This window comes from Triturus cristatus, chromosome 3_2, assembly GCF_964204655.1.
Source record: "Triturus cristatus chromosome 3_2, aTriCri1.1, whole genome shotgun sequence".
Classification (NCBI taxonomy): Eukaryota; Metazoa; Chordata; class Amphibia; order Caudata; family Salamandridae; genus Triturus; species Triturus cristatus.
In genome coordinates, this window is record NC_140584.1 from 846,991,463 (window position 1) to 847,010,388 (window position 18,926).

General features: G+C 44.7%; 1 long non-coding RNA gene across 3 annotated transcripts in view; it reads left to right on the forward strand.

The window, feature by feature from the left end:
- Window positions 1–18,926, forward strand: part of LOC146858284 (uncharacterized) — a 261,641-nt gene that overhangs the window by 204,973 nt on the left and 37,742 nt on the right. For all 3 annotated transcript variants that reach the window (XR_014979671.1, XR_014979672.1, XR_014979673.1), the window contains exon 2: window positions 6,974–7,138. This is a non-coding gene — a long non-coding RNA (uncharacterized LOC146858284). The remainder of the gene's footprint in view (window positions 1–6,973; window positions 7,139–18,926) is intronic.

Below are 18,926 nucleotides of genomic sequence, written 5' to 3' on the forward strand. Positions count from 1 at the left end.
CAACATCTAAAAAAAATTCAGCTGGGGGGGGGGCTCAACGTGCAAAAGTTTGAAGACCTCTGATTTACATGTTAACAAGGCTTTGTTTATTTTTTCACCCCTTCATCTCCACCAGGGGCATGGCGAAAGGCGACAAATCCTTTCTTTGGCCGCAGTAACCTTTGCCTACTGTCCTGCTGCCTGAATATTCTTTTTCTATGCAGCGCAGGAGATAATAAGTTTGTTTATTTTGATTCACCTTTCCCAACCCCTGCAGCTGCTTATCACATAATCACATAAGGCTGTGACACTAAGTTTGACTAATGGAGTAGGTAAGAGAATGTGTCACTATTTGTTTTTCTTTTTTAAATCTGCACAGGCCCAGCAGGACATGTACTTCGTGTGTGCTTCATTTAATCAGTTTTTATCATTATCATGGCCGATGCAGGACAACAATAAGACAATAAAAAATGCCCAGATAACGCTGGTGATTAATGATCCTGCTGGAGAGCAATAATTTCTCTGTTAGTAGTTTTTAAATGCAGATGAACTGTGTTTTATGTGGAAGCTCAGTGGGTTACTGTCATTGTGACAGAGATCCTTGTGTTACTTGCAGTTCAGAAGTTACAATCCTAACATAGGACAGTGACCAATGAACTGTCATCCAAGAGCTGCATGCAAACCTGAATGGTATAGTTAGAACTTCGCTTTTTTTGTTTTGTGATATAGTTAGAACTTCCCCAGTCTTTCATTATTCTAATGTTGCTAAAATGAGTATCTTTGGGCAGATATACATTTTTATCAGTAAAGCCAACCCCTAACCACTGGAGTACTCTTTAAATCCTGAGTTTGTGCTTCTCCAGACCAAACCCTCTTAAAATATACTGCCCACCAGTATGGATGACATGTGATTCATACACCTTGTAATCCTCATTGATTTATGTGACATTCCCTGTAGGCTGATTTGCATACTTGTATGATTTGTTGTCTCTGTATAATATGTGCGTGGTGTAAAGTACTGACACACACTACACTGATATGAGTAGCGCTACACAACAAATGAAATGCATATGAGAGAGGGGCTACGTAAAGATGAGGGGCACTCTTGGAGGGTGGCAGTGAGGGAATCCGAGGAGGAGGTAGTGGGAGGGGCTATGAAGCGATGAGGGGCACTGTTGGAGGGTGGCAGTGAGGGAATCAGAGGAGGAGGTAGTGGGAGTGGCTATGGAGCGATGAGGGGCATTGTTAGAGGGTGGCAGTGAGGGAATCCGAGGAAGAGGTCATGGGGTGGGAGGGGGGAGCTAGGGAGAGATGAGGGGCACTGCTGGAGGGTGATAGTGAGGGATTCTGAGGAGAAGGTCATGAGGGGGAGGGGCTACAGAGAAATGAGGGGCACTGGTGGAGGGTGGCAGTGAGGGAATCCGAGGAGGAGGTCATGAGGGGGAGGGGCTATGGGGAGATGAGGGGCACTTGTGGCATATGGCAGTGAGGGAATCCGAGGAGGAGGTCAATAGAGTGGCCATGGAGGGATGAGGGGCACTCTTGGAAGGTGGTAGTAAAGGTATTTACAGAGAAAGAGGTTATTGGTGTGGCGCTAAAAAAGACTTTCGCATCAGCGCTAAAGCCCTGTCATGGCCTTTCTGTTTTTGTTTATTTAATTAGCAGTCGGGTCATAAGGGCTACTGTGGAACATACTTTAAAGTGTGTGCTAATTATATTTACTGCTATATTCAATGTTTTAAGTTTGAAGGTGATTTTACAAATGTTTTTACCGGAAAAAATGAAAGTGGAGCCCGGTGGTGCCTGATATGGGGCAGGGGCCCAAGGTCAGCTGTGAGATAAGGTGCACTGGAGAGGAGTAGTGGATAATCAAGCCTACAAGGGAGTGCGTTGCAGAGTCTGGGGTCAGGTGGAGGTAGTAATGAAGAGGGATCCTCCATGAAGGCTCGAACAGAGGGAGCCCAAGTAGTGTCACTTGCCTGATACTCCCACCTCAGAGACCTCCTCTTCGCATCAAAGGAACATTACATGGAAAAAACACTTTTTGAGAGTGATAATATTTAGAAAGAGATTTGGAAAAGAGTGCGTTTTACTGGACCTTGTAAGACCAAGAAGAGATAAAGGAGGGCCCTGAAGCAGGCCTGCCTAGACATATATGCAACAAATCGAGCCCGCAGTGACCCACCTAAATGCACCCTTGGCCCACCCAAATAAAAATTCCTGGAGCCGGCCTGTTCCAACGCCCGGTTGGAGTCTTAAAGGGTTAAATAATGTAATTACCACCAAGAAAGGTCGGGTACTGCGGAGTAAAAAAATATATAATTTTTTAGAGAGATGCTATTTAATCAGCGGCAACACTAAGACACACGCTGGTGTGCACTGATGCTTCCTGTTACCTTGGGAGCTTGAAGAGCGACTGAAAATTCCTTCAGGTCTGCCCGCGAGTGAATTCAGACGCTTTTGACAACTCGCTGACGTAATTGTCAGATGGATTAAGCCGCGTGCACGCTGAGGTGCAGCAGCTCAGTCGCCTTCTCTGGCTATCGATGCTCTAGCAGGGCCTATTCATTGTTTTGATAAAAAAGGATTAAAACTCTGTGACAACTATGAAGTGGGACTCAACATATTCGAAGGGTGAAATACGTGACTCAATACATTTGTTATCCGTAAAGGAGACATAATGGCACATTTTCTGAATTGTTTTGAAAACAAAGTATGGATACTAAACAGTAACATATTCTGGGTAACATATTCTAAGCAAAACCTATGACTTGAATTGCATTTTAAATATTTGAAACAACAACGTCCTTGAATAGTTGATATGGATTCAATGTTATCCATTAATACGACGTTGATGTTGAAGAAAAAGAGAGAGGCACATAATCAGCATTGTTGTGCATTAGATGAGTAAGTATAACATATTTTGTTTGAATGATACATCTTGTGCAAAACCCATGCAGACTAAACTCGTAACATGTACATATTTTCGTTGTGCTTATGCGCACCTCAATCAGTGGGTTAAGACACACGAAGTGTCTTACGTGACTATCTTGACAATGCGCCTCTACGTGCTCCTTCGTGATGGTTCATACATAATTGCAAAGTACTTTAAGAATTGAATTACATTTAAATTATTTGAAATACAACAACATCCATGGATAGTTGAAATTGATGCAATGTTATTCATAAATACCTGACTATCTTGACAATGCACCTCTACGTGCCTCTTCATAATGGTTCATACATAGTTGCAAAGTACTTTAAAAATTGAAATTACATTTAAAATATTTAAAATACAACAATATCCATGAATAGTCGATATTGATTCAAAGTTATCCTTAAAAACGACATTGATATTCAAGAAAAAGAAAGAGGCACATTATCAGTATTGTTGCGCATTAAATAAGTGAGTATTTAACATATTTTTGTTCGAGTGATGCATCTTGAGCAAAGCATATGTAAACTAACCTCTTAACATGCACATGCTTTCATTGGGCTTCTGTGCACCTCAATCAGTGGATTTAAGACATTTTAGGCAGAGACACATGAAGTGTCTTACGCGAAAAGCATTTTCCGACACATAAATGTACCTTCATGATTGTTCATACATAGTTGCAGAGTATTAATTGTCAAAAGAATAATGTGTCAATGGAGATAATGTATATTCCCATGCTGAGCTACACATTGTGTGATTTTGAGGGCTGTGTGTTACCCAAAGGGGTCCTCAAACTGCCCATATGTCTATCACACATGATCAAGTGCAGAGGAGTATGCCATGAGGCTGTGGGTCAACTATAGCCTGACCATCTGTCTGTAGTGCTCCTCTTGTTCGTTGAGACCTTGATTAATAGAATCCAAAACATGTATCCATCTGCACTCCTTCAGATTGAGTGTGGAAAGTAGGTTGCCACCTCTAGGATGCAGGTGGATCTTCTCCAGTACCCACCACTGTAGGTTATCCACTGTATGTCCAGTTATGGAGTAGTGTTCCACTAGGGGAGCTCCTTGCACTTTACAGCGGATCCTACTGCAATGTTGCAGAATCCTTGTTTTGACTTTTTAAGTGGTTTGGCCCACATATATTTTCTCATTGGGACATCTTATGGCGTAGATTATGTTTGAGGAATTGCAGTTGGTATGCTGTGTCAAAAAGTACTTTTGGCCATGGTGCGTAAATGTTGAGCTCACCAACGTGAGATTGCACACTTTGCAATTGCTGCATCTATAATGTCCCAACTAATGGTGGCAAATTGAATTGGTGTCTGATGTCAGGTACCTTAGGTGTTTCCAAATAGGAGCTGACAACATAGTCTTTTATGATTCTGGCCCGTTTAAAGGCAAACATTGGCTCATCCTTTATGTTGAGCTCTGTGCCCACCTGATTCGAGTACTTCTTGATCACCTTCTTAATCTCATGGCTCCTTGTAATAAAGGTGGTGATGCAGACCAACTTATTCATTTTTTCATCATTGTGTTGTACCTCCAGGAGAGTCTCACGAGGGCGGTACCAAGCCCTCTTTCTGGCTCAGTTCAGAAGACCCTTAGGGTAGCCCCTATCTCTCAATCTTGTGATTAGAATATCAGTTTCCCTGAAGAAATCCTGCCTACGTGAGTAGTTAGGCCCTAGCCTTAAAAATTGGCCGTAAGGTAGGTTATCCCTCAGGCTTCTAGGATGGTGAGAGCTATACTTCAAGAGGGTGTTCCGTTCAGTGGGTTTTCTGTACATAGTCGTGACGATTTTAGCTTCTTAAACTTGTAGTGTGAGGTCCAAATATCAGATGATCTCTTTGCTGTATGTCATGGTAAATTTAATATCTGATGAACGTCCGTTCAGCCATGTATTAAAGTCAATCAAGGTTTGTTCAGTGCCTGTCCAAATCATCAGGACGTCATCAATGTATCGCTTCCAAATAGCGATATTATCAATGAAGGGGTTCGAAAAGTCATATATATGGGTGCCCTCATAGTCATCCATGAAGAGATTAGCCAGCAGGTGATGCGAGAAAGATCTCAGGAACTTGTTTTTGGCAACAAGAAGCCTAAGCCATCAAGCTCTCAGGTGAAAGGTGAACCAAAAGGAATGGTGGGTACTCGGGGACTGTTTTATATCTTCTGGATACTATACTACGGATGGCTGGCACAGAGGTCGTGATTTTTCCAGGCCTCCAAGACTGGGTTCAGAAGAGCAATGGCTCAGAAGATTGTCTCGCTGTGTGCACAACTTCTGTGAGGAGATAGAGTTCACCAACACAGTAGGAGGACTTTGTCTGGTTTGCAGATGACAGTATGAAACAAAGTCACTTCAGGAGGAGGGCCACCACCAGGAAACTCCATCTCTGTTCAAGAGATTTGCTTTCCGTAAGGAAAAATAATCTGATGTATCTGATTGGAGAGAGGCTAGCAAGCATTTAGCCTCACTGCCTTCATCCATGTATGAAGTACAACCTCAGGCATGTCAAGAAAATCTGAGACAGACCCATAGGTCACATGGTATGCTAGCATTGCTCCCTTGAGATTTTTGCTTGTCATTTCTCCAGCAGAGGTTGGACTTCCTCTCCTGGAACTTTGAATTATTTCCTGGGACTTGGAAGACGTTTGATCCCCTGATTACCCCAATGGACGCTAAGGTGCAAGGCCTGATGCAGTTGTTTTGGAGGCGCAGGCGTCATCTATAGCTTCAGAGGTGGCGTCGGTTGATGTGTTACTTGTGGTGCTGTATATGGTTGCAGTGGTAAACGTCCGGCATCTGCATTGTCTCGGGTGCAGTAGTAATAAGGCCAAAGGGAGCCAGGGATGGACCCACCGCAGTGAACCCACATGGCATCTCAAAAGGTCCTGTGAGGCCGGAAGGCACTCCCGAGGACAATGCCTCCTGCCGGAACAGCTTGAACATTGCTATAATAAATGAATGTCGGATCCACAACCGAAGTCGGATACTTGGAGTGGGTGACATGGTGAACTGTGGTGGAGCTGGCAGGGGCATGGGGTAACTGGGTGAGAGGGAAACCGAAGGCCTGGTGTTATCCCTGACTGTGCTGCTGGTGTCATATCCTCTAAGGGGATGATGACCAGTTCCAGTTTCATGGAAGATTCTCCCCAAGGAGGGCAGAGTTACCGGGATTCACCCCTAATAAGACTGTTGCTGCTTCTGCCTATTCTTATGTTTGTGGCAGTTCTACTTCAATGAAAGGCACTCAGATCCCGCTTTTGATCGGCATCCGTCCTGGTAGTCTTCACGGGCTCGGCCACGAACAGCTTGGCCTTCCTTTCTTTTATTGACTCTGGTTTCATGGTGAGGCTGGAGTTTCATACTCTTGTGTCGTGGTTCAACCCCGAACACCATAAACAGATATCGTGGGGGTCTGTAATCAACATTTGTCCATCACAATCTCTACACTTTTTGAACCTTGAACATTTTGGAGGAGATATCCCCAAGCACTGCACCAAATTTTTCAAGGAAACCATAGGAAATAATCTCTCAGAGAAGAGAGCGGTCTCCAGATCCATGTTGAGAGGTTCAGAAAAAGGGAACTAATGTCAGGTCATTTGGCTAGGTGCTTTATATAAATTCAGTGGCATTAGATTACATCGTTTCATGAGCCTCTGTAGAGCTAGCCTCCCCTAGCAGTGTAGAAGAGATATTGAACACTTTCTGGATACAGTATAGCTGGCCCCTGGGATATTCGAAAGGGGAGGAATCTGCAGCTAGTATTATCTGTCAGAAGTATATTTTATCATAGGTGTGTTTAAAGAACCCCCCCCCTGGAACAATGTGTAGTAGAATTATGATGTGTTTTGGTAGCATGCTTTGAGTCCATATATTCATGCATTTATTTTAATAGGTGGTGCCTAGAGAAAAGCTTGTAACCCTAGGATTCAACATGAAATTTAAAGTGAATTCAAACATTATAACTGGCAACATGATCAGCGGGTTTAATTTTTATCAGTTGCTTAGATGGTGTAAATTAGTTTCTCACAGCACTCTTTGTTACAGGCAGCGGGCTTCCGATATTCCAGGATAACAGTGAGCAGAGTGCCTCCTCTCAGAGCTGCATCGAGATCATCAGTGCCATTTGTACTATAACCATTCTACTGCAGACACATAATTGGGCCTCGTTTCGTTGACATGGCTACGGACTTAAAAAAGGATAAAGTTCAGGTACTCATGTATGCCAACAGTTGACTACTAAATCCTTATTATGGCAAAACCTTTGATGCAGTATCTAATATGTTATCTTTCATAATATTTAGATTCTTTGTTTTTGCTCTTGCTATTATGCAATTGATCTATGCAATTATACTGTTTCATTTATTCTGCACTAAGTTTGTCTTTAAATAAACCCTTAAAAAATATGTGTGTATTTCTTGTGCGTGTGCACTTGTGGTGAAAGGTTGCCAGAACTTCTAACAAATCAAAATTCCTCACAGTCTTTGGAAGGTTATATGCCCAATAGGAATTATCACACGGTAGATAAAGGGAGATGCGTAGGTCAAATCATGTACATTCCTTTCACTAAAGTTGGAGAAGTTGGTAAGGTGGTTCAAATCAGCACTTGTCAAAGTGCTAAAAAGATCTACTGGGTCGTGTACCCAACATGTTTGCGAAAACATAATAATGAGATTGGATTTAACCCGCTGTGAGTTCATCCAAATGTTAGTCCTTATTGTTGACTCTTGAACTCATGCTGAGATTTTTCTAACTCATATTTTGGTGACTTGATTATTCCTATGGACTTCCCTAATGATTCTACATAGTGGATGAATTGAAGGTTTTCACATTGGACATATGAAGGATCTTCCGAGTTTATGAAATAAAGGGATGCCCGCCAACACGGAGGCCAAGATATCTGTGCAATCATGAGTAGCCTTCCTCCACACGTTTAGTCGTACTATCAAGAGGCCAAGCATGATGAGTATCATTTGGTTGCAATATTCCCACTGACTTTGGTAAAAACTCTTAGCTACTGTAAAGAGCGAGTGGGCAGGCTTGAGTGAGATTTTTTTAAAGTTGATCCCTGAAGCAAATCTTTTTCTTAATTTACTCCCGTTATGCAAATGTTAAGAATAAGTGAGCTCAACAACTGTTCATAATGATGGAATTAGGATAGTTTATTTAGCATATCCTATAGCATGTCTACTCTGGGGTTCTGCGTCCACCCTAGGCTATGCTATTGCACCAGAAGTAGAGAAATTGCACATCTACATAAAAGATTAATACTATGATATAATAGCAGTTTCTTCCAGTTTTCTAATGGCTTGATTTGTATTTTATATCACAAATGGATTATATATGTGGTAGAGCTAAAATTGGTGAAAATGTAATGAGCTGAGCACAAATTTTTCTTGTTTCTGTTTTGCCCGCAATATAATTTATGACGATTACAATGATGATTGAGTAAGAAGTCTGGACATGTGGGTGTCTGCACCAAAATCAAATACCTCACATACGCACTACTGATTTACAATTGCCTACATAATCCCCAATTGAGAGACACTATTACACACAAACTATTTGACACGTTGTTCATGGTCAGCAGATACTCACTACCAGAGATGCCCTCAGAATTCCAAGGTCTCTGAACTATCAGAATGTGCTCATCTGATAGAGACTTCAAGCTGCAGATTCTTTACCATAGAATATTTCCCAGGCATCAGACTGGGTCCAGAAAGTTTTGAGTAATCCCCTTGCATGCCGGTAGGTGGTGTCAGTCAGCTTCGTGTGGGGTCGTCTGCGCTGGAAGTGACTTGTGCGGTGCCTAAATAAGTGCCACCACAGAGCCCTAAGTTCCTTCTTTTCCGGCCATCAGCTCAGATCCAGACGAGCTCACCTCAGTCACTTATTGACTGACTCCTTTCGACATTTGGTCGATGACTAGTGTGTCATTTTGCCATTTTTTCAAGCATGTCCCTGAAGAAACCCACCAGGTTCAAGCCTTGTGGGGCGTGTCATCGACATATGCAGGTGATGGACCCCCACTTGGTGTGTCTTTGGTGCCTGTAGAGGGATCACAACTTAACGTCATATGCGGAGTGCAGGACAATAAACCCCAAGGCCTTCTGCGAGCAGGCCATTGGGCTCTTGGCTGCTCGCCATGCAACTTCGCGCTGCTCCAGGTCCCGCTCTCGTCGGAGGTCTTGGGATCGCTCCTTGAGTTGCTTGAGTTGGTCCTTGTTGCATTCCCAGGCTTCAACAGATAAGTCCTACAAGAAGAAGTCCAAGAAGTCGAAGTGCTCCTTGACTTTTCCCTATCGCTCCCACTTTACGGATGATGCGCGCGAACAACTCCACTATTCTAGGCCCCGCTCTCAGGTAGTTTCTTTGCAGCTGGCATTGGAAACTGCCTTAAACTGGCTCCACTCTTTTCTGGAATTTCCTGGGGCTGAAGTGACCCCCACCTAACTTGCAGAGTTTTATGTGGTAATGAGCCTCATCTTTGGGTAGCTAAAACCCTCTGTAGCGCCCTGGGGCCCCATGGGTTTGAGAGGGTCTTCGACTGGGGTGACACCGGTGGGTGCGCCCTCTGCACCAAGCGACCCCCTCAGAATTCGTTGGCGGTTCCGGATCAGTCCCGTACGTAGCTATACAACCTCCTCCAGTGGCGCCGTTCTCAGCACCGCCAATGCCCTTTGGTTGCACAGCACCCATCATGATTCGCAACTCCAATGAGAAGCCAGACACGTGTCACACGACTTCGGTTCCAGCGCCGACCAGCCTCTTTTGGCCTTGGAGAGAAAGTAGGACCACAGCTATGTTAATGGTGCTCTAAGTGGCCCCATGACACTCGGATTCCATTGTCTGCCCCTTCCGTGGTTACTGTAAGGGCGGCCACATCCATTTCCTCTTAGCCACCACGGCCAGGATGCACAGTCCTTTCATGGCCGTGGATGCAGAATCCAGCATCATCTGCCCAATTGCAGGAGATCACTTCAGACAAATGGGTGCTCCAGATTGTCCAACGGGGTTATGCCCTCCCCTTCCAACAGCCCGATGCCACTTCCTCTGTTCCTCCATTGGCTGACAGAGGACCATTTTCTGCTCTTGCGGCCCTTCTGGCGAAAAAAGCCATTTGGTAAGGTGCCAGCATCAGATGTAGGTCATAGTTGCTATTCCTGCTAGTTTCTGGTGCTAAAAAGGATGGAGCCTTCATCCTAGCAGGGACCTGGCCCTCATCAATTACTTCATTAAAAAGGAAATATTCAAGATCTCACCATGGCTCAGGTCTTATCTGCCCTCGACCCTGAAGACTGGATGGTAGCAGGCGTTACTTGTGGTTTACGGTGGGCCACAAGCATTATCAATTCCCTGTGCTCCCTTGTGGCCTTACCAGCACCACTCGGGGGGTTCACCAATGTGAAGGTGGTGGTCACAGCTTATCTGAGGAGGTCAGGGGTTCCAGTCTTTCCCTACCTCGACAATTGGCTTTTGAAGGCAAATACGCCCCAGGCAGTTACCTTTCAGCACCAAACTACGGCGGACCTCCTGCTCTCACTGGCGTTCTCTATTGATGTGCTGAAGTCAGACCTGACTCCTTCTCAGATTCTCCCTTTCATCGGAGCTATTCTGTATATATAGTGAGGTTTCAGGCTTATCCTCCGGAAAACTGTGTCCAGAATATTGACTGATACTGACTGAATTGTCAGGTTTTCAAGCCCTTCCTGAATCTTAGGAGATGTTATTCTTTCTTAAGGGTTAAGGGAAGAGCGTTCCAAATCCTGACTGTGGTGGTTTACAAAGCTCCTGCCGCCCCATCTCACCTTTTTGAATCTGGGAACAACAAGTTTTACACTGGCAGCTGCCTTGAGAGATCTTGGGGGGGGGAGAATTGGTCTGAGATAGTTAGGTAGCTGAATAGGACCCTGGCCATGCAGGAACTTGAAAGCTATGCATAGGGCCTACACTGAATGTGTTTTGCTATATTTAGCCAGTGTAGTTGCACCAGAGCTTGGGATGCCAACTTGTATCTGGAAATGCCCAAAAGTAGTCGGGCTGCAAAATTCTGTAAAATCTGAAGCTTGTTTAGACAACGTTTCTGAGCGCTGGCAAAAAGTGCATTGCAGTAATCAAATCTCAATGAAATTAGTGCGGTGACTACCGTTTTCTGGAGGTCAGAAGGGATGAGGGAGGACCTTTCTTGGGCTTTTGCGTATAAAGAAGCAGGAAGAAGAGATGTACTTGATCTGTCCCTCAAATGAAAGCCTGATGTCAATAATCACTCCTAGATTTTTTGCTTTTTCAGTTGGAGTAGGAGGGGGGCCAAGTTGGTGTGGCCACCAATTTGCCGTCCAAACGAAAGGGTTATTACCAAATACCAATACCTCTGTTTTTGAAGAATTCAGTTTTAAACAGTTGTCTGCCATCCATTTGCCAAAGTGAATCATACAGTCTTGGAACCTGAAAGTTGGTGAATTTGGTTTGCTAGCTATTGATTTGTGTGTCGTCTGCGGATGACACAAAGGCAAAGCCATAGGATTTGATCAGTTAAGCCAGAGGGAGAACATAAAGGTTAAAAAGGGTAGGGTTCAATGATGATCCCTTGGGAACAAAGCAAACACAATGAGATAATGGAGGGAGAGCTGAAACTTTTAAGACACTCACCCCCTGTCACAGACCTGGTTGAATCCATCCTTCGCCACCCCAGTTCAGACCCAGCCATATCCAAATCAGTCTTGACCCTGTTCCTTATGGGAACAGTCCTGCCCGAACTATCAAACCAGGTCTTCCCTGGACCGGAAACACGCATCCTGGGACCAGTTTCGGGATACCACCCCTCATCAGCCAGGCTATCGTGAATCCAATGGCAAAGTGCGCAAGGGACCCACGTCTGGACATACCCTGCCAACTTAGGGTGAACAAAGCAAACTCAAGGAGATGATGGACAGAGAGATGAAACTTTTCAGACACTCACCCCCAGTCACAGATGCGGGTTGAATCCATCATCATTCTTTAGCTCACTTCGCCACCCCAGTTCAGATCCAGCCATATGCAAATCAGTTTTGACCCTGTTCCTTATGGGAACAGTCCAGCCTGAACTGCCAAGCCACGTCTTCCCTGGACCGTTAACAAGCATCTTGGGACTGGTTTCAGGGTAACACGCCTCATCAGCTGGGCTAGCTTGAACCCAGTGGCAAAGTGAGCAAGGGACCCACGTCTGGGCATACCCTGCCAACTTAGGGCAAACAAAGCAAACACAAGGAGATGATGGACAGAGAGCTGAAACTTTTCAGACACTCACCCCCAGCCACAGATCTGGGTTGAATCCTTCATCATTCTTTGCTCACTTTGCCACCCCAGTTCAGACTCCGCCATATGCAAATCATCATCATCATCATCATAAAGCTTTATTCGACAAGAAAATGTCATAAAAGCACAAACAGATACACATTTAAAAGAAGAAAAAGCCAATATGGATAAATTGATAAACATTAAATATACATTCGACAATAAAATCAGATTAAAAATGAGAATGATAAAATTGTTGAACTCATTACCGGACTATAATACAATGTGCAAATAGTAGCAAGGGAGTTTACATTCATTATTATTATTATTATTATTATTGAATCTTGTATAGCGCGTGGTTACCCTTGGGCATCCCAGCGCTCGTCCAGAGTACACACCAAACCAGCAGAGCACTAAGCAGGGAACAGATGAGTCTTTAAAAGTTTGCGAAATCGCAAGGTGCCAGTTTCGGAGCGAAGGGCATGCGGAAGGGAGTTCCATAATGCTGCCACGTTGACGGAAAATCTTCTACCGCCAGTCCTGGCTTTTTTTACTTTCGCGACTTGCAAGAGATGTTGGTGGTCTGAGCGGAGGGCGCGAGAGGCCTTATAAGGTTGGACCATACTCCGCAGGATAGGGGGCCATTCTCCCTGGAAGATTTTGTGAGCCATGCAGAGTGCTTTAAACTTCACCCTCTCTCTCACAGGGAGCCAGTGGAGCGCCTTCAACGCAGGTCTGGCTGACTGCCGCCTGGGAAGGTCCGTCAAAAGCCTGGCGGCAGCATTTTGCACTTGTTGCAATTTGTTTAGAGTTGATTCTGGAGTCCCCAGAAACAGCGCATTGCTGTAGTCCAACCGTGAAATGATGAGACCCTGGATTAGTAACCTCCTAGTGGCCATCGGGAGGAGGGGTAGGATCTTCCGGGCTGACCGGAGCAGGCCGAAACACACGCCTGCGGTCTTTTTTGCGTGTGTCTTGAAGGATAGGTCCTGCTCCAGCCAAACCCCCAAGCTCTTAATCTCCTGTTTTGGGGTAGGTGGCGCTCCCAGACAGCTAGGCCAGCTACTAGGGGACAAGGAGGGAGGGGAGTTCCCCAGCATCATCAGTTCGGTTTTTGAACCGTTAAGTTTAAGTGCTGAGTTGCACATCCAGGTGAAGACCCTGGCTAAACATGTGTGCAGCAGGTCGGGTTGGTTCGCCGGCTGGGGAAGCCCAACCACCAACTGGGTATCATCCGCATAGCTGATGATCTTGATACCCAGTGGCAGTACCACACTCTCCAGTGGGGCCATATAGATATTAAATAGTGTGGGGCTCAGCGATGAGCCCTGTGGCACACCACACTGGAGGGGAACCGATGTTGACTTCTCGTGGCCTTCCCAGACCTCAAACGTCCGATCTTGTAAGAAGGACGCGAGCCATTTCAGGGCCAACCCGGAGACCCCCACCCCCGACAGCCGCTGGAGTAACACCTGATGGTCTACGGTGTCAAATGCCGCACTAAGGTCCAGGAGGATCACTGCCACCGATCCCCCTGAATCCAAAATGCTCCTGGCATTCTCCACGACTGCCAGCAGGGCAGTGTCCGTCCCCTGGCCAGGGCGAAATCCCGTTTGGGAGTCACCCAAGAGAGAGTTGGATTCCAGAAAACCCGAAAGGCGCCTATTCACAAGTTTCTCCGCCACCTTGCTAAGGCCGGGGAGCAGGGAGATAGGCCTAAAATTAGCAAGGTTAGCGGGGTCCAGGCTGGGCTTCTTCAGGAGGGCCTTAACTACCGCTCCTTTCCAGCTGGGAGGCACAACTCCTTGGGTGAAGGATAGGTTCAAAAGGTTCATATAGATTATAACAATAGAAACAGGGTACAAGTGGAAGCAAAAACTCTTTGTATATCCGTGGGCCAAAATGTCATATGTGGATTAGAGAGGCATCGCCACTTTCAATCGTATTATCCATGTCCATCCAAGAAATGTTGCTACAGCTATAAGAAGAGGAAGCCAGGTTTCAGTGCGTATTAATCTAAGAGCAACCTCGGATTTTGGAGTGCCTAAAAGACGACAGATGGGGGCCAACCAAATGCGTCGAGGAATAGTATATGCAGGGCACACAAACAAGAGGTGGGACAAACACTCTCTGGGTGCATGGCAAAGGGGGCAAGATATATCAGCTGCATTCCCCCAACTTGCTGTAAAAGACTTAACGGGAAGTGTGCCAGTTCTTAATTGAAACAAAAGCTTTCTATCAAGTGGCTTTGTGATAGTGTCCCAATATGCTTCAAGCCTTCGACTTGGTTTGGCCATAAGGAATTGGCCTGTCAGCGACGATGGATCACTATTCCTAAAGATGCTAGCTTCCACCCAAGCCCAGTACCTTTCCTTCAACTGCATTTTCGAAGGAAACTGCTTTTTTTCTGGGTTCTCCCAAAGATCAATCATGGCAATATTTACAAGCAACAACCTAAGGTTCGATAACCATTTAAATTTTTTAAATTGGTCAACTCTAATTAGGTCTTTAAAACCCTCAGCGTACGAGGACAGTTCCGGGGTTGTCCAAATTCTTCGCCAATACATTAGAGGACGGAATCTGGCGATGTCTGCCAGTGCCTTCAATCCTAGGTCGCTAAGTAGAGGCAAAACGGGAGTACTTTGTGGAAGGTTTACAAGTTTTCGTACAAAGCAGTTTTCTGCAACGATCAATTTGGACAGGTTTTTGTTGCCCCAAAGCTCTGCTCCGTAAAGGACTGCGCTAATGATTTTCATATTATAGACCGCCAGAACAGGGGAAATTGGTTTCGTAAAAGATGCCCTGTGCTCCGCCAATAATGTACCTGCTAGCTGTTTATGTTTAAGTGTAGCCATATCCAATTGTTTGCCCCATTTCATGTCCCTCTGTATGACCACCCTAAGATAGGTATATTCTTTTACCTGCTCCAGCGGGCGTTTATTAAGCAACATGGTTCCAGTAAACGATCTGTGAGCATTGAATGTCATAAATTTAGTTTTGGAGACATTGATTTCAAGGCCCCGAAGATCACAAAAATTCCTCAAAAAGAGACCAGGCACGCTGTAGGCCACTCGGGGGTTTTGCTAGCAACAATGTATCATCGGCGAACATAAGAATCGGAATTCCTACGCCCGCCAATTTTGGTGCATCCGTTGGAGTGGTTTCCATAAACTTAACTACCCCATTTATGAAGATGGAAAACAAGGTTGGGGCCATCACACAGCCTTGTCTCACTCCTCTTTCCACAGCAAAAGATGGGGTAACCTGGCCCTGTGCACCCCATCTAATTTTTGCGTATGTGTCCTGATGGAGTCTAGCAATGAGTGATAATAGAGCATGGGGCATCCCTAGATCTTGCAGGACTTTCCATAACTTATTACGAGAGACAAGGTCGAAAGCTGATTTTAAGTCTACGAAGGCAGCATACAGGCTGCCTTTTTCCAGGACCACCGTCTTCCAATATAATAATGTAAAGCGAAAGGTTTGATCGATTGTACTGGTACTTGCCCGAAAACCAGCCTGGAAGGGAGACAGAATATCATAAGAACTAATCCAATCCTGGATTTTATTTAGGACCAGCCGACCCATGATCTTCTGGGATGAATCGATTAAACTAATGGGTCTAACTTGAATCCAATGGCAAAGTGCGCAAGGGACCCACGTCTGGGCATACCCTGCCAACTTAGGGTGAACAAAGCAAACTCAAGGAGATGATGGACAGAGAGATGAAACTTTTCAGACACTCACCCCCAGTCACAGATGCGGGTTGAATCCATCATCATTCTTTAGCTCACTTCGCCACCCCAGTTCAGATCCAGCCATATGCAAATCAGTCTTGACCCTGTTCCTTATGGGAACAGTCCAGCCTGAACTGCCAAGCCACGTCTTCCCTGGACCGTTAACAAGCATCTTGGGACTGGTTTCGGGGTAACACGCCTCATCAGCTGGGCTAGCTTGAACCCAGTGGCAAAGTGAGCAAGGGACCCACGTCTGGGCATACCCTGCCAACTTAGGGCAAACAAAGCAAACACAAGGAGATGATGGACGGAGAGATGAAACTTTTCAGACACTCACCCCCAGCCACAGATCTGGGTTGAATCCTTCATCATTCTTTGCTCACTTTGCCACCCCAGTACAGACTCCGCCATATGCAAATCAGTCTTGACCCTGTTCCTTATGGGAACAGTCCAGCCTGAACTGCCAAACCACGTCTTCCATGGACCATAAACACGCATCCTGGGACCATTTTCAGGGTTACACCCCTCATCAGACAGGCTAGCTTGCATCTAGCAGCCGAGTGAGCAAGGGACTCACATCTGGGCATACCCTGCCAACTTAGGGCGAACAAAGCAAACACAAGGAGATGATGGACGGAGAGCTGAAACTTTCCAGACACTCACCCCCAGTCACAGATCTAGGTTGAATCCATCATCATTCTTTAGCTCACTTCACCACCCCAGTTCAAACCCAGTCATATGCAAATCAGTCTTTTTTAGTTTAGAATGCTTTATTAAAACAGTAAGCAAAGTAAAACATCATTACAGTATTATATGAACAGAGGTCAATCAGTAAAAAATGCCAAATTAAGGCTTAGTAAATAAAAAAGAATAGGAATATCAACTAGACCAATTAAACCTTCTAAACCTATACTTAGAATAAATGCATTTTAACATTTTTGGAATTTTAAAAGAGTGGGGGAAGGAGAAAAAGGGAAGGGCAGGAGGGAAGTATTATAAGGAAGTTAAACAATTATACGTAATAATGAAAAGCAATTAAATATAATGACATTAAGAAGAAATATGGCAATGTGAATACAAAACAGATCTAATAGTCAAACTGGAAAGAAATGTGTTTAGTGGTGACCAAAGTAAATCTTTTTTAATCAAAAGAGGTATTGAAGTAGCATGTGCGCGGTCTAGTCTAAGATGGTGACAAAGCAAGTTCCACCTGGCTTGATATGACATTTTGGGTGTATCCTTCCAGTTGGTGGTAATGATCTGAAAAGTAATAGCTGTAAATAAATCGATACATTTACCCACGTTTCCCTGGGTATCCCATCTAGAAGAGGAGCTACCCTGAAAAATGTGCACAATGTCAAAAGGAACATTGGTAGATAAAATTTCATTCAATTTCTTCCAAATGAGTAACCAAAAGCTCTTAACCAGAGGGCAAAGAAAGAACATGTGAAGTAAATCACTGTTTACATGAGGGCAAGACCAGCATTTCTTAGACTCCAACAAGCTGAATTTATGCAAATCTGTAGGGGTGAGAAAAAGCTTATTATAGAAATAGTATAAAGTCTGCGTTGTACTAGCTGAGCGTGAGGAGGTGTGAATTTTTGTCCAGCTAGAGCCCCATGTCTGAAATGAGAATTCCTGTGCCAAGTCTTTTTCCCAGAGAAGTTCTATATTGGATTTGGTTCTAGAATTGGTGGGGCGAGATAATATCTTGTATATAGCAGATGCCTTGAGTTGAGTAGAGAAATCAAGTGGGGAAGTGAATGTTTGATCTAAGTGAGACTGAGGAAGAATTCTGAGAGTGAAGATGAATTATAGATGATCTGAGCAGGGCTGCGCAGGGAAGATCTGCTTGGTATCCGAAGGTTCCCTCTGGCGGCTCAATGGGACACCATGGTATCTCAGTTGCAAGAAATAGTCACTAATTCTGGGGAACCCCTGGATGATATATAGGACTAACATACACAACCCATTCCCCCCTTGATAGAGGCGATGTGTAGCCCGACCTCCAAAGTGACATAACCCTCTCACTCTCTCAGTAATCGGCTGCCGCTTGGCCCAGACAGCCCTGGCGTCCATGATTATACAAGACATGGCAGCAGGTCTCTCGCAACTTCTCCCTCCCTCCTTTGCTTAAGTTGTCCTCCTTTTGTTGTATCCTATATCCACAGTTTGGCCTAAGACGCACCACACCGCGCCTTAAATCTCCATGAGCCATCTAGAGTTAAGATTTTTAAGCGCTGTTGCGCCTTTTGTACAGACACTGGCAAGAGTCCACTTTCAACCTTTGTTACACAACCCCTCTGTCCCCCTTTCTTTCTGGCATTGTTATGGTTGTACCCTGTAAAATGTACAAAATGTTCAATAAAAAGATTTCAACAAAACAAAAAAAATGATCTGAGCAGGGGGCAATGAGGAGCATGCAGGGAGGATATACCGTACATCCTTTGGATCTTTGTGAAATTCATAAACGGCCCATCCTTTAACAAATGTTCAAATGTAATAATGCCTTTATCAATCCATTCCTTCCAAAATAGAGCTCTGTTTTTAATCTTTAAGTGTTTGTTGTACCAGATTGGAGTATGTGCAAGATAGTCTCAGTAGAAAAGGTGAGTTTTAAGCAAAGAGGTTACGACTGCTGTGGAATACGTGAAGGTAGGAGTTGAGAAACGTCTAGGGGGTTGGGATAAACGAGTGGCTGCATTAAAAGAGAAAGGTGCATATTGGGCTTGCTCTAATGAGCTCCAAGCCATTAAAGGTGTATGTAAGGGTTCAGATAAAAAGGTCCAAACTTGTTTCAGGGTGAATGCAGAGTGGTAATGTCTAAGATTAGGAAAAGTAACCCCTCCTAAATCTGGGCTGCTGAAGACGAATAAGTGAAATCCTAGCCTTACAATTGTTCCACAAGAATTTGGTTAAGGAATGGTTGATAGTGCTACAAAATCGAGTGGGAGAGTGACCGGGAACATAGAGAGATAAAAATTGATGGT